Below are 17,030 nucleotides of genomic sequence, written 5' to 3'. Positions count from 1 at the left end.
GAACAATCTGCATAATTTGAGGAAGAGAACACAGCAGCTTGTCTTAACAAACAGACCAAACACACTTAGGATCTAGCTTCCTTTATTTGATTTTTTTCAATTTTTCAATTTTTATTTCATTCTATTATTGTTGTTGTTGTTTTTCCTTCTTCCAAAATGACAAGAGGGAGGAATTCACCTCAAAAGAAAGAACAGGAAGGAATGATGGCCAGGGATTTAGTAAATGCAGATATAAGTAAGATGTCTGAACTAGAATTTAAAACAATGCTTACAAGGATACTAGCTGGTCTTGAAAACAGCATAGAAGACACCAGAGAATCCCTTTCTGTAGAGATAAAAGAACTAAAATCTAGTCGGGCCAAAATTATAAATGCTATAACCAAGATACAAACCCAAATGGAGGTCATAAAAATGAGAATGGACAAGGCAGAGGAGCAAATTAGTAATATAGAAGATAAAATTATAGAAAATAATGAAGCTGAAAAGAAGAGAGAAACAAAGGTCAGGGATCACAAAGGCAGAATCAGGGAACTCAGCAATTCATTAAAATGTAATAACATTCATATCAAAGGAGTCCCAGAAGATGAAGAGAGAGAAAAAGGGGCAGAAGGTATATGTGAGCAAATCATAGCTGAAAACTTCCCTAATCGGGGGGAAGGAAACAGATATCAAAATCCAAGAAGCACAGAGAACTCCCATTAAATTCAACAAAAGCTGGTCATCACCAAGATGTATCATAGTCAATTTAACAAAATATACCAACAAGGAAAGAATTATGAAAGCCACAAGGGGAAAAAAGTCCTTAACCTATAAACAAAGACAGATCAGGTTTGCAGCAGATCTGTCTACAGAAAGTTGGCAAGCCAGAAAGGAATGGTAAAATATATTCAACATGCTGAATGGAAAAAATATGCAGCCAAGAGTATTCTATCCAGCAAGGCTGTCATTCAAAATAAAAGGAGAGATAAAGAGTTTCCCAAACAAAAGCTAAAGGAGTTTATGATCACTAAAACAACCCTACAAGAACATTCTACTAAAGAATGAATGGGTTAACCAGGATTAAAGAAGAAATTAAAAAAAAAAAAAACACATGGAAGCAAATAAAAATGAAAACATGACAGCAAAACCTTTGGGATGCAGGAAGGTCAGTCCTAAGAGGAAGTATATTGTAATTCAGGCCTTTCTCAAGAAGCAACAAAGGTTCCAAATGCACAGCCTAACTTCACACCTGAAGGAGCTAGAAAAGGAACAGCAAATAAAGCCTAAAGCCAGCAGAATAAGGGAAATAATAAATATTAGAGCACCAAAAAAAAGATATAGAAATAAACAAACAAAAATCAGTAGAACAGATCAATGAAACTAAGAGCTGGTTTTTTGAAATAATTAACAAAACTTATAAACCCTAGCTAGACTTATCAAAAAGAAAAGAGAAAGGAGACAGATAAAATTATGAATGAAAGGGGAGAAATCAACCAACACCACAGAAATATAAACAATTATAAGAGAATCCTATGAAAAGTTATATGACAACAAACTGGGCAATCTGGAAGAAATGCACAAATTCCTAGAGACTTTAAACTACCAAAACTGAAACAGAAAGAAATAAAAAAAATCGAAAAAAAACAATGACCAGCAAAGAAATTGAATCAGTTATCAAAAATCTCCCAACATACAAGAGTCCTGGGCCAGGTGACTTCCCAGAGGAATTCTATCAGACATTTAAGGAAGAATTAATACCTATTTTTCTCAAACTGTACCAAAAAAAAAAAAAATAGCAGTGGAAAGAAAAGTTCCACACTCATTCTACAAAGCCAGTATTACCTTGATTCCAAAACCAGACAAAGATCACACTATAAAGGAGAATTACAGGCCAATATCCCTGATTAACATGGATGCAAAAATTCTCAACAAGATATTAGCAAATCAAATTCAACCGTAGATTAAAAGAATTATTCACCACCATCAAGTGGAATATTTTCCTGGCCTGTAGGGCTGGTTCAATATTTACGAGTTAATCAACACGACACACCACAATTGAAAAGAAAAAGGGTAAGGACTATCTGATTGTGTCAATAGATGCAGAAAAGGCATTTGATAAAATACAGCATCCATTCTTGATAAAACCCTTCAACAAAGTAGGGATAGATGGAACATACCTCAACATCATAAAGGCTGTATACAAAAGACCCACAGCTAATATCATCCTCAGTGGGGGATAACTGAGTCTACCCCTTATGGTCAGGAACAAGACAGGATGTCCACTCTCACCATTACTATATAACTTAGTATTGGAAATCTAACCTTCAGCAGACAACAGAAAGAAATAAAAGGCATCCAAATCAACAAAGAAGAAGTCAAACTTTCGCTCTTTGCAGACAACATAATACTCCATGTAGAAATCCTGAAACGGTCCCACCAAAAAATTGCTAGAACTAACATGAATTTAGCAAAGTTGCAGTATATAAAACTAACCTTACAGAAATATGTTGCATTTCTATATACCAATAACAAAGTAGCAGAAAAATAAATCAAGAAATCATTTCATTTGCAATTGTACCAAAACCAATAAGATACCCAGGAATACATGTAATTAATGAGGTAAAAGATCTATACTCTGAAAACTATGGAATACTTACGAAAGAAACTGAAGAAGACCCAAAGAAACGGAAAAGCATTCCATGCTCAAGGATTGGAAAAACAAACATTGTCAAAATGTCTATACTATCCAAAGCAATCTACACATTTAATGCAATCCCTATCAAAATACCACCAACATTTTTCACAGAACTAGAACAAAGAATCCTAAAATGTGTATGAAACCGCAAAAGACTCTGAATAGTCATAGCAATTCTGAAAAAAGAAAAACAAAACTGGAGGCATCATGATTCTGGATTTGAAGCTATATTACAAAGCTGTAGACCTCAAGACAGTATGGTTTTGGCACAAAAATAGACACTTGGATCAACGGAACAGAATAGAAAACTCAGAAGTGGACCCACAACCATATGGTCAGCTCATCTTTGACAAAGCAGGAAAGAATACCTAATGGAAAGAAGCCTCTTCAACAAATGGTGTTAGGAAAACTGGATGGCAACATGCAGAAGAATGAAACTGGACCACTTTCTTACACCATACACAAAAATAAATTCAAAATTGATGAAAGAATGGGGCACCTGGGTGGCTCAGTCAATCAAGACATCTGACTCTTGATTTTGGCTCAGAATTATCTCATGGGTCTCATGTGGGTTTGAGCCCCAAGTCAGGCTCTGTGCTGACAGTACAGACAGTGCTTGGGATTCTCTCTCACCCTCTCTGTGCTCCTCTCTCACTCTTACTTGCTCTCTCTCTTTCATAAACTTAAAAAAAAATGACGAGACAGGAAACCATCAAAATTCAGGAGGAGAACACAGGCAGAAACCTCTTTGACCTCAACCAGAGCAACTTCTTACTAGACACATCGCCAAGGGCAAGGGAAACAAAAGCAAACATGAACTGTTTGTACTTCATTGAGATAAAAACTTCTGCACAGCAAACGAAACAATCAACAAAACTAAAAGGCAGCCTACAGAATGGGAGAAGATATTTGCAAATGACATATCTGGTAAAGAGTTAGTATACAAAATCTGTAAAGAACTTATCAAACTCAACACCCAAAAAAACAAATAACCCAGGTAAGAAATGGGCAGAAGACAGCAATAGACAATTTTCCAAAGAAAACATCCACATGGCTAACAGACACATGAAAAGATACTCAACATCACTCATAATCAGGAAAATACAAATCAAAACCACAATGGGATACCGCCCCACACCTGCCAGAATGGCTAAAATTAACAACACAAGAAACAACAGGTGCTGATGAAGATGCAGAGAAAGGAGAACCCTCTTGCACTATTGGTGGGAGTGCAAACTGGTAAACCACTCTGGAGAACAGAGTATGGAAGTTCCTCAAGAAACTAAAAATAGAAATACTCTATGATCCAGCAATTGCACTGCTAGGTATTTACCCAAAGGATGCAAAAATACAGATTGGAAAGAATACCTGCACTCCAGTGTTTATAGCAGCACTATCAACAACAGCCAAACTATGGAGAGAGCCAATAGATGAATAAAGAAGACTATATATATATATACATATATACATATATGTATATATATACATGTGAATATTATATATATGAATATTATACATGAATATTATTCAGCCATAAAAAAGAATGAAATACTGCCATTTTCAATGACTTGGATAGAGCTAGAATATATTACGCTAAGCAAAATAAGTCAATCAGAGAAGGAAAAATACGATATGATTTCACTTATATGTGGAATTTAAGAGACAAAACAAATGAACATATGGGAAGGGGGGGGAAGAGAAGAGAGGGAAACAAACCATACTAGACTATTAATGGTAGAGAACAAACTATGGGCTGATGGAGGGAGGTGGGTGGAAGATGGGCTAAATGGGTGACGGGTATTAAGGAGGGCACTTGTGATGAGCACTGGGTGTTGTATATAAGTGATGAATCACTGAATTCTACGACTGAAACCAATATTACACAGTAACTAAAATTTAAATTAAAAAAAAAAAGGAAGGGCACCTGGGTGGCTCAGTTAGTTAAGCACCGACTCTTGATTTCAGCTCAGGTCATAATTTCATACTTCATGAGATTAAGCCTCACATGTGCTGTAAGCACAGAACCTGCTTGGGATTCTCTCTCTTTCTCGCTCTCTCTCTGCCCCTCTCCCTCTCACACTTTCTCTCTCTCTCTCCCCTTCTCTCAAAATAAGTAAATAAACATTATTTAAAAAAATAAGTAAAATTTTAAAAAGGAAAAAATAATTTTAAAAAGGAAAAAAAAAGTAAAAGAAAATAAAATAATATTCTCCCTCTTTCTTGGAAACAAAGAGCGGGTCACTGATAGGATTTATCCTTACAACTGACTCCTTTTTCCAAGCACATATAAACTTCGTTATGTGTTATGGACATTTTCATTTACTCCTTCATATACTGGCCCCTCTCTTTACCTATTTAATTTATCTGCCATGATGAAAAAAGGAAAATGTCATTACTACAACAACAAAAGATAAGAGCAATACTCAGAATCTGGTTGTGTCAGTGGTGGATATTATCCTTCCCCACATCTCAGAAAGTTAGCATTGCTGGTTCATGAAACAATGGGATGAAGTAATGAGGTGTTCTGCATTGAGATTTGATTTGGAGGTTGGAATCAAACATTCAAAAGCCTCAAAGGATAAACTCAATGATACTTTTAAGGAGAAGTTTATTCAAGAGAATATATGTGTAACAGGAAAAGAATTTGAAATTTCAGAGAGTGAAATTGCAAGCCCCAGGAATCATGGACTTGGCATGGCAGCACCTAGGATGGGAAATGTGGAGGCATACATCATAACCTGAGTGCTCAGTCCCTCAGAAAGTCGCAGGTACCCAAATTTGGCATGTGAACGTAGTAAGACTACCAGTTTGAAGAAACCAATCAGAGAGAAGACAAATGGAGCCTTCCCCAAATGTGTGGAAGAACTAAACATACCCAAACTTGCCAAGAACCTGACAACCTCCTCTCATATCCTTTCCTCTTCAGTTTGTTCCTCTTCAGCTAAGTACCAATGTATAAACCTACTCTTTTATCTCAGCCCCAAATAGAACAATTCTTGCCCAGTAACTCCTGTCTTATCTAGAAAGAGAAATAGCATCCTCTTATGTCTTCCATCTATACTCCCTCTCTGGAAGATTTCATCTAAGCTCCATAGCATGAAAAATCTATGTCCCACCATTTCCGAATTTTTATTTTCATACCTTGGTTTCTCTTGTGAGCTCACTTCTACCTATCTGCTTATTTCTGCTCACATGTCTAATAACTATCATAAACTCAACATGTCAAAAGAAAACTATTGATTCCATATCACTGCCAAAGTCATTTTCTTCCATTCTTCCATCTTAATTGATGGCAATGCCATCTGCGTGGGTCCCAACCTAGACCTCAACTATGATGATTTTCACCTCATTCTCAATTGAACAGTAAAAGTTCTATTGATTACTCATCTGAAATATATTCCAAACAGTACCTACCATTCCACCGTCTCTACTGCTACTTGCTAATGTAAGATATGATTATCCCACCTAGACCTCATTAGTGGCCTCTAGGAGGTCTCTAATTCTATGCTAATGCCTTTTAGTCCATTCTCCTTATATTTTTAAACATAATCTTAAAACCCTTCAATGGTATCTGATTGCAAACAGACCCAAATCCAAATCCTGTCATTTCCCGATTTTATCATTTACTATTCTCCACCCCTCTCACTAATTCCTCTCCAGAAATACTGGACTTCTTTCTGATCTCTTAATAGACCAGAATCTTCTCCTGGATCATGACCTTAGCACTCACTATTCCATGTGCCTAGGACTCTCTCCCCACTCCTCTCTTTTCCCAGATTGTTACATGTTTTTCCCTCCTAGGATTAGCTCAGTTGTCACCTCTTCAGAAAGCTCTTTCCTAACCATCCTCACTGAAGTGACCCTTCCTTCCACCAAGTCATTCTCTTTGCTATTGCCACCCTTATTCTATTTTCTCTACAGCACTTAGAAGTTATCACACTTACTTGTTTACATGATTATAGACTATTTTCACATTAAAATGTAAACCTCATAAAAACAGAAATGTTGTTTATTCCCTGAACCTAGAACATTGCCCAGGGTGGATAAATCTTTGTTGAATGGCATAGACAGAATCTGACCTCAAAATCATTCATCAAAGCTTCATGTGATTTGACATATACATCCTGAGAAAAACTTTGAGGAACTTTGTTGCTTCTGGATTATGATGAGATGTTACTTAGTCCCCTGGATTATTTAACCAGATAATAACATCTACCTCAAATTTAATAGGACATCAGAGTAATGGTAAAAGTCAATATGAATTAATAAGGAAAACTGTTTCAAATATAATTCCCTGAAGAGTTATTATCTCTTAGAGTTCCAAGAAAAAAATTCTTACCCTACTTCAAAAATAAGACCTAAAGTTACTATATTTATTTATAAATTGGCTCAAAATTAAGTACTGAATTATAATCATTAAGTACTGAATTATAATTTTTATCTTGTGATCCAGGATAATGAGTAATAATTTTTATATGAGAATATTTGATGAAGCATAGTAAATATATATTTAAGTGTTTATTTTTCCTAAAAGGATATTATTAAGTTATACATCCCCAAAATAACTAAGCTTCTATTTATTTCATAAAATATTGCTAATTGCTTTTGGATTGAGATTCAATTTCCCTGTGTCCCTAAACTGATTAATAAAAGAGAAAGAAAAATCAACTTTTTGATATACCTTACCTAGATAAACTCCAAATAATGTATTAGCTAGATGCATATCGATCTGAATTGTCATAAAGCTGAGATCCAGTCTCTGGTTTAAAAGCCTTTACTTGGGCACCTGGGTGGCTCAGTCTGTTAAGCAACTGGATTTCGGTTCAGGTCATGATCTCACAGTTTAAGGGATGGAGGCTTATGTCCAGCTCTGTGCTGACAGTTTGGAGCCTGCTTGGGATTTCCTCTCTCCCTCTCTCTCTCTCTTTTTCCCCATCCGCCCATCCCCCACTTGCACACACACATTCTCTCTCTCTCTCTCAAAATAAATAAATAAACTTAAAAAAAAAAAAAAGCTTCTGCTTGCTTTACACCTTCCATAGCAGGAAGGGCAACACCACACTCCTTACTTGCCAACCCCATCCACTACCTGCCCCACTTACCCCATGACCTGGTCACAGTTGGCCTTTTCAGTCTTGCCTCTACACTGTCTCCACAAAACCTCATTTTATAGCCATTGCTGGTGGGTCATTTTCACTAAAATATTTCACACACAGGCCTCCTGTTCAGACATTGACCATGGTTTTCCCTAGACCTAGAATGTCTTTCTCCACTAGTTAACCTGAAAAATGGTTTTCTCAGGCCTGAAGAACAAGCACAAACATTACCTCAGCTTTTGGTAATCCTGTTTTTACTCCCAACTATCTAATCTTATTCAGAAAAAAAAAATTGTTTCCTCATCAGAAACATTTTATGTTATAACTCTACCACTTTTCTGCATAGCACTGGTGCTTAACACATACTTGTGCTTATACGTTTATCTCACGTACTGGGCCTTACGACCCTTAGGACACAAACTATTTCTTACTCATATTCCTATTATACCAACTAGATGAAGCCCACCAAATATTAGATGTCCACGACATATTTGCTAAGTTGAATGGGAATAAAAGTTTGTCATAGAGGAAATGGAGCCCATAGGTTTTATTTATCTAGGTAACCTACAGAGCAATCCATCTTGTAACAATTTGTAAGAATCGTAAAGGAGTCTAAAGGAGTCCAGTCTTCAGTAGTCTTGTCATTGGACAGAAGTGAGAGCAAGAGTTGATATGCAAGTTACCTAGATTGGTTTCGTTGTACATATTTACTATTGTAAATTTCCCCATAATTTGGATAAAATAATTTTTAAAGGGTATTCACTTAATAAATATTTGTTAAGTACAGATTTACAAGAGCTGAGGCATACACAGACTTGCTCTCTTTAATTTCTCATGGACCAAATCATTTAAATCACAGCAATAAATTATTTTAAGTAACCTGACAGATATCAGCAAAGAATCAATTTTATTATAATGCCTTATGCAAATTTTTTTAGAATTATCATTTCAAATAAAAATGATTTCAATCAAAATTTAAAGTGGCATTCTAGATGCCAGAAAAAAAAAAAACTTTCTTAGACTGGGAGGTGGAAACAAAAATTTCCTATATTCCAAGGTCAAGGATCATGAACCCTAAAGATTCATATACAGAGGGATAAATCAACATATCTCCCTATGGCATTCCTGACAAATAGCTATCTGAACAATATAAATGAAAATTGTGTTCTCATTAAATAATGCCCTGGATAAATCTTAACAAATTTTTAACAAAGTCTGGCTTGAAACTCTTTCAAAGCCTTCTAATATCTCCAGGGATGATATAGATACATGTTGTTTTCATACCTCAAACTTCTATGGAGAATCAATTATTTACCTAAGTCTAAATCTTACCTTTGAATTAAATTATCTTTTTAAAAAAAATTTTTTTTAAATCTTTATTTATTTTTGAGAGAGTGAGAGAGAGACAGAGTGAGAGCAGGGGAGGAACAGAGAGAGAGGGAGACACAGAATCTGAAGCAGGTTCCAGGCTCTGAGCTATTAGCACAGAGCCCGATGCAGGGCTTGAACCCACGAACCATGAGATCATGACCTGAGCCGAAGTCGGACACTTAACTGACTGAGCCATCCAGACACCCCTGAATTAAATTTTCTATGCATTTTTCCATGGGTGAGATAGAGTTTGGGGCAAATGAAAGACCTAATTTTTCTTTTAATTTGTTAAATTCCTTATTTTAATATATAACAAATACAACATAACACAATAAAATTTGAATTTTGAGTAAGGACCATCTATCTGCTCACCTCATTTCTTCCCAGTTTAATAATATAGTAGTTTGACAGACCCAATATTCAAATACTGAGTAGCTCATCAAAAAAAAGTTAACTTGTTATAAACTGAAATAAGCATATTAAAAAAAAAAAAGATCTTAGGAAATTAAATGTTATCACCTCCTCAAAATATTGACCTCTCCAAAGAAGACATCACAGAGCCATTGCTTTTAATCATTTGTTTTAGGTAATTAATTCTAGCTTGTAGTAGAAGGTGAAGTACTATTTCCTCACTTATAAAGACTAGTTTGAAAAGTACTCTTTAAATACTACTATAGCATGCATTTGAAATAATGGCCCTCATTTTGAATAGAGGAAGCTGCCTCTTGCATTTTATGTCATTACTAATTCATAGTAATGAATGAGAACCCAGATCATTTTGAGTAAAGTCACAAGACCATGTGGCCATGAGAGAATGCACTGCTGTCTGCTGCTATTGCTATTTCAATGTACTTAGTGTCACAACCAATACTCATCATGGTATGCTTCCACACCACAAACTGGCCAATATGCGTTCTTATTGGTCAGGAAGCCCCTTTCCCTCTGCCTCACTAATTATTAAATAATTTAGATATTACCTCTGAATAACATCCTATTAAAATAAGACTTATATTTGTCCCATTTATCACAAGCTGTGCAAGGCTATACACACCTATATGTGTGTAGGTACATTTATGTACACACACAGAGAAATGTATATATTTCTTAAATCATCCTTATAGGTTAATTTTTTTCTCATTTTAAGATAGAGAGCATGAACCTGAGAAAAGATAGTAACTTTCTCCATATCATTTTCTAAATAAGTGATGCCAGCTACATTAGTTTGATTTAAAATTCAAACAAAATATGCCCTGGGTATTAAACAAAATTCTCTCTCCAATTGCTCTCAGTATGTGACAAAAAATCATATTTTGCAGTATATAAAATTAAAGGTATATTTTGTCATAGTGCTAAGCCTGTGTTCATTGACACACGCTGTTGGAAATGCCAGGAAACAATCACGACAACTAGATGAGGTGGGAACGAACCCTCAGGCTGTCGCAGGAATATTTCGCCCCTGTCATTTGAAAGCCATGGAAAATTCCGACCAATCCTTGAGGATGTCCACACAATGCAGAAATGTAGCTGGACCCACCTAGCACTGCTGCCAACATGTAACCCCGAGCCTTTCCCCAGTGAGGAATCACTTGACTTCAGCATCATTGCTCGCTGTTGCCAGCATGGATATCCCACTGCACTGACAAAAGCCACCACTAGCAACCCTGATGCTAAATGGCAACTGTAAGTCCTTGCTTCCAGACTGCAGCTGAGTCCCTCAGTTCATAAGATCACAATCAGGACCAAGCGTACGATATCTCTCTTCCCCGTTTATAGTAGCCATTGCCCAGAGTCCATACCTCTCAGATTAGTCAATCATTTCCTCCATTCTCATTGCCACAATGCTGGCAACATATTTTCTCCTAGCCCAATTTCTCATTCTAACATTCTTTCCTAAACCTTTCACAGGGACCACTGATATTCCCTAAATTATCTGTTATATAAACTACTTTAACCAAAACCTAGGTATTCCCAGAAAACGTAATTACCTTTTTATCCTTCTCAGGCCAGGCATTTTTGTTTGGTTTTTGTTTGTTTCCATCCCACACCCTCAATGCCTAAGTGTGGGGCTAAGAAGTGGCATTAGGGTCCTCAAGGTTTTTATCAGGAAACATCCAAATTCAAAGTTCCAGAACGTTATGACTTAATTCACCCAGCTTCACCACTCTCCCCGACTCCAAATTCCAGGTCCTTTTTAAAGACTTCAGCACCTGTGCACAATCTCCATCTTTACCTTGGTTGCTATAATCATCCAAATGAGTATATCAGCCTCACGGATGAACCAGCCAAAAGTCTTGAGTCTGTGTTCCCTGGGCTTCCGAAGGATTTCCTCTACTCTACCTAAGCCACGTACTCCCTCAATCACAACCTGAACTCTGTCGTCTCAAGAAACTCAAATTACTCCCTGGGGCACCTGGGTGACTCAGTCAGTTAAGCATCTGGCTCTTGGTTTCAGCTTATGTCATGATCTTGCAGTTGGTGAACTTGAGCCCCACCTCCAGCTCTGTGCTGACAGAGCAGAGCCTACTTGAGATTCTCTCTCTCCCTCTCTCTGGCCCTCCCCTGCTCTGTCTCTCTCTGTCTCAAAATAAATCAATGAACTTAAAAAAAATTAAGAAACTCAAATTACTCCCAAAGTACCCATTTCAGATATTCCACGCTGACCCAACTCCTGTTATTCCAGTCACTTGCTAAGCACGCCCTGTACCCCTTGAAGAAGTTGTCCATAGAACTCTGAGATTGCCAACTCACCACTTGGTAGTGACCCTACCATTTTTACCATATCTAGCAGCCTTTCTGTCTTACCGTCTTTGCCTACACATCTTCAGTTTGGAGTCATCAGTTTGGAAGCTACTCGCTCTGTTACGCTGTTACAGATGCTGCGAATCCTGCTGTCCTGCCCTTGATCATCACACCCAGATGAGAAAACCACACCTCCAGACGAGTCTAACTATAAATCTAACTATAAATCTAACTATAAATCTAACTATAAAACGTCTCTAAAAAAAGCTTTCTGCAAATGTTTCTTTAGTTCTTCACTTTCACTGCACTCTTCAGTTTAGTCTGGCTTCTGGCCCTAGCGCTTGGGGAAAAAAATGCTCTTGTAAAGGAAACTAATGCCACCAAATGGCTAAATCACAGGAAAACCTATTTGACTTTCCTAGGATTCAACCAGCCAAGCACCAACTTCTTTTGGCTTTGAAAAAAAACAAACTATTTCTTTTCTTCTTTAACAAGACATTCTCCTAGTTTTCCTCTTATTTCTCTGACAGCCCCTTCTAGTGACACTCGTGCATGCCTTCTCTGCCTCCAGACTTTTTTTTTTTTAATTTTTTTTTCAACATTTATTTATTTTTGGGACAGAGAGAGACAGAGCATGAACGGGGGAGGGGCAGAGAGAGAGGGAGACACAGAATCAGAAACAGGCTCCAGGCTCTGAGCCATCAGCCCAGAGCCTGACGCGGGGCTCGAACTCCCGGACCGCGAGATCGTGACCTGGCTGAAGTCGGACGCTTAACCGACTGCGCCACCCAGGCGCCCCACTGCCTCCAGACTTTTAAATGTTGGAATTTTGTAGGCTCAGACCTAGGCTATGCACATATTTGAATTTACCCTCATTCTTTAAGTGTTTATATCCCTTCCTATTTTTTTTAAATCATCAATATAAAGCACATTTATATCTTGATTTCTCTTCTAAGCCTTAGACCTATAGTCAAATGCCTAAATGATATACCACTTGGATATTTCACAATTAACTTGTTTATTTAATTAACAATTTCCTTCGATCTGCCTGTCACGGTAGCATAATGAAAAGGCTGTTAGCTCCTGTATAATTGACAGAATTTTATGTCACAAATTCAAAGGTTAAAAACTCCATTTAACAAAATAACCTTAATATTTGTTTTATTTTCCTGAATCACCATCAGGCCCCCTGTAGAGTTCTTCAATGTATATTACACTTGGTTCTTCTGAAAAACACTGTTTTTCATTATTTTTCAAATGTAATTGATCTCCTTTCAAATGCATATTGTCAGCATTCCCTTTCAAAGAGACTTTGGAAGTTAGTTTACTTGGTGAGCACAAAATTCTTTCTCCCCTATGAATTACAAAGTAATTCTTGAAAGCCTGGGGTGGTAGTGGTTGCCCTACACATAAATAAGAACCTGTGATCTTGATGTGTTAATGACTGAGGGGTGGTAGCTTCCCTATGTCTACCTGGTAGCTGTGTGCCTAATTTTTTGTGTATCTGTAGATCATGAGTAAACAATGCCAGCCATATTTTCAAATTCTGGGTCTGTGGTCCTTTTTTTTTTTTTTCTGAGAATTAGGAATATATTGATGGCCATGTCAGTGAGCCAGTGAATATTTCCTGCATGCCTACTATCGGTGTAAGCCCCAAAAAGACACGGGAGCTGGGTCACTATATGAACTACAGGAAAAGTAAGTCTGAAGATCCAATTCAAACTATGCTTTGATAAATAACCTGCTAGAGTTTCTCTTGTGTGTGTTTCATTGAAAAGAAAAACTGTGCCCCTAGCACCGATCCATCTCCTCCTGGTGGAGGCCTGGCAGAGTGGCTTCTCTCTGCAAACCTCTCCGTAATGAAGGCCTTCTAGCAGGAAACTGCATCCTGTCTGTCTGCCTCTCACTTTGGAAAACATGTTTATCAACTCAGAGATGAATCATTGCAGCATTTATGCTAAATGGACAATTCAGGGCCACATAGTGATTTTCCACTGCTTCAGCAGACTTTCTCTTCTATTTACATCTGACTCTCAGCCCACTCCTATTGAATAGAGAGCCTGGCCTCCTTCCAGACTTCCCAAATCTGATTCTGGAGTTCCCTGAGGATAGGTCTGATTGGTGTATACTACCTTGAGGGGCAGCTTCAGCTGGCGAGAGGCGTGCTGCTCTGCTCTAATTTGTGTGTTATGGAGATGTCAGCCACTCTGAGTCATCAGCAAACATAAGTTGGAGTACAAAGTGTCCTGAAATGATGTAGGGCAAAACAGAGTCAGTCTTCAGCTTCGTTCTCCCCTGACTGCTGACAATGCACAAGACACTTAGGATAGAGAGTTTCACATTGACTTTCATAATTCCTTAAATGTAATATCTGTCCTTTGTAAAGCAGTGTTTCGTGGTGATTAAACACCTAGGTTTATGAATGAGACAGAACTGGATTCAGATCCTGACACTTACCAGCTAAGTGTCCTTGGGCACATTAAATTGATGTCACTAAATCAGTTTCCTTCTGAGAATTTTGTCTAAGTATCCACACTATAGAGTGGTTTTAAGGATTAAGGTTTTAAGGATTAAATGGAATACAGTATTTAAAAGGCAGAACATAGAACCAGGTACAAGAGGAGAGTTCAAAAACTAGTAATACTATTAAGGGCATTCTATTCATTGTCTGTTTCCATAATAATCCAATGTTCTTCCAGCTGCTACTAACATCATTTATTTCTTTTTATTTAGTCATTCCTTTGGCTTAACTCACCACAGCACAACTCTTTAAATCTTATCTTCCCTTTTACCTCAGAACAATCCATTCATCTAAAGGAATAAAGACAGAAAACTATTCACGTCTAAGAAGAGGCAGGAAATGAAAAATACTGATATTACTTTAAAACTCAAACACTAACTTTTTGACATTAACTGGACCCAGGGCCTACCAAAAACCTGGGTGTGGTGTTTGCTTTATTTGTTTGTCTTTTGCTCTTGTTTGTGATTTCTAAAATATGAATGGGCTTCAGAATAGGCCACTGAGCACTAAACCATAGAATATTTATTTTATTTTATTTTATTTAAAATTTTTTTTTCAACGTTTATTTATTTTGGGGACAGAGAGAGACAGAGCATGAACGGGTGAGGGGCAGAGAGAGAGGGAGACACAGAATCAGAAACAGGCTCCAGGCTCTGAGCCATCAGCCCAGAGCCCGACGCGGGGCTCGAACTCACGGACCGTGAGATCGTGACCTGGCTGAAGTCAGACGCTTAACCGACTGCGCCACCCAGGCGCCCCTAGAATATTTATTAATATGCCAACATTCATGGGATGTTACATTAGAAATAATACAAATATAGGGCAAAACTCAAAGAAAGCCCCCATTCATACAATAGCTGAAACAAAATCTATTTCTACCTGTAGATGGGATTTACACTTGGGTTTTCAGCCACATTGGCAATCACTTGATGTTTGAATAAGGCAATGGCCCACTTTGATGCCACTGTGGATCTCTCTCTTAGCCAATCCCATACTGCTAAAGACTTTGCTGAGGTAGCTACTTGATGCTCTCTTGGCCTTTTCAGTTTCTTAGATTAACTGACGTTCCTACCTTTGGTCTTCAATCAGTTTCTGGGTTTACAATCTCATATATCCCCAAGTTTGAACAGTTGTATTAGTTTGCTAAAGCTACCATAACAAAATACCACAGACTGGATGACTTAAGCAACAGAAATTAATGACCTCACAGTCCTGGAGGCTGGATGTCCAAGATCAAGGTGTTGGTACATTTAGTTGCCCCTAAGGCCTCTCTTCTTGGTTTGCAAACAGGCTCCTTGCTATGTCTTCACATGGCCTCTTCTTTGGCATTCTTTCCTCTTCTTATAAGGACACCAGTCCTAAAAAGGCCCATACTTACACCCTTATTTATTAACCTTAATTACCTATTTAAAGACATATTTAAAGACCCCCTTAATTACCTATCCAAATACAGTTATATTAGTGGTTAGGGCTTCAACATAAGAAATTTGGAAGAATACATTCCAGTCCTTAACACCCTTGCAGATTATTCATTTGATAAAGATCAACCTCCTTGACCTTGCCTAGTGGTACCTGACATAGCTGGACATTATTCTATAGGTAGCTTCCAAGAAGCATCGAAGCATGACATTCGCCCCAAGGGTAGATCTGGGACTAATGCAATCAAATTACACAGGGCCTGGAAAAGGCTGAGACACGTCAGTTAATTAGGAGACCAATATTTATTTAGTGAGTTGGATTTAAAAAATTTTTTCTTCTTTATACTGAAATATTTCAAACATATAGGAAAATGTAAAGAATAATAAAATGAAACTTAGGCACTCATCCAACTTAATCAAAACTTAAGAGAAAATATTTTTTTTTATTTTTTTAACGTTTAGTTATTTTTGAGACAGAGAGAGACAGAGCATGAACGGGGGAGGGCCAGAGAGAGAGGGAGACACAGAATCTGAAACAGGCTCCAGGCTCTGAGCTGTCAGCACAGAGCCCGACCGGGGCTCGAACTCAGGGACCGCGAGATCGTGACCTGAGCCCAAGTCGGCCGCTTAACTGACTGAGCCACCCAGGCGCCCCAACTTAAGAGAAAATTTAAGATAATTATTTTAAAAGAAATATAGTTATTTTCAAAGAAATGTATTTGAAGTCCCTGTGATTTTTACTTTATCATACTTCCTTCTTTTCTTCTTACAGGCAATCATTGTTTTGAATTTGGTGATTTTTACCATCAGGTATGATACTCTTATACTTTTGCTTCATTGAATAGACCGTTGTTTTTGCCATTATTAAATTTCATATGGCATCAGAATATACATGTAGTTGGAGCTATTTTGTTGTATGTCCTTCCAGGGTAGAATATATCACAATGTAACTATTTATTCTTCTCCGGATGGACATTTACATTGTTTCCAATTTGCTGGTTGTTACAAATAACACTTGAAGAATTTTTGAATCCAGCCTCCTTTCCCAGCGTGTTCAAAAGACCCTCTAGAAACTGGAGGAGAAGAAAAAGTGTTCCCAGGTTTCCAGGTTCCCAGGTTTCTTCTTTTTCTCTTCAATCTTTTGCTCAATTTTCTACGGTATTGACTGCCTTTTCTTACTGATTTTCAGGAGTTTATATATTCTAGATTCA

Source organism: Puma concolor, chromosome B2, assembly GCF_028749965.1.
Source record: "Puma concolor isolate L17-30 chromosome B2, mPumCon1.1.hap2, whole genome shotgun sequence".
NCBI lineage: Eukaryota > Metazoa > Chordata > Mammalia > Carnivora > Felidae > Puma > Puma concolor.
Note: the sequence above shows the minus strand (reverse complement) of the source record.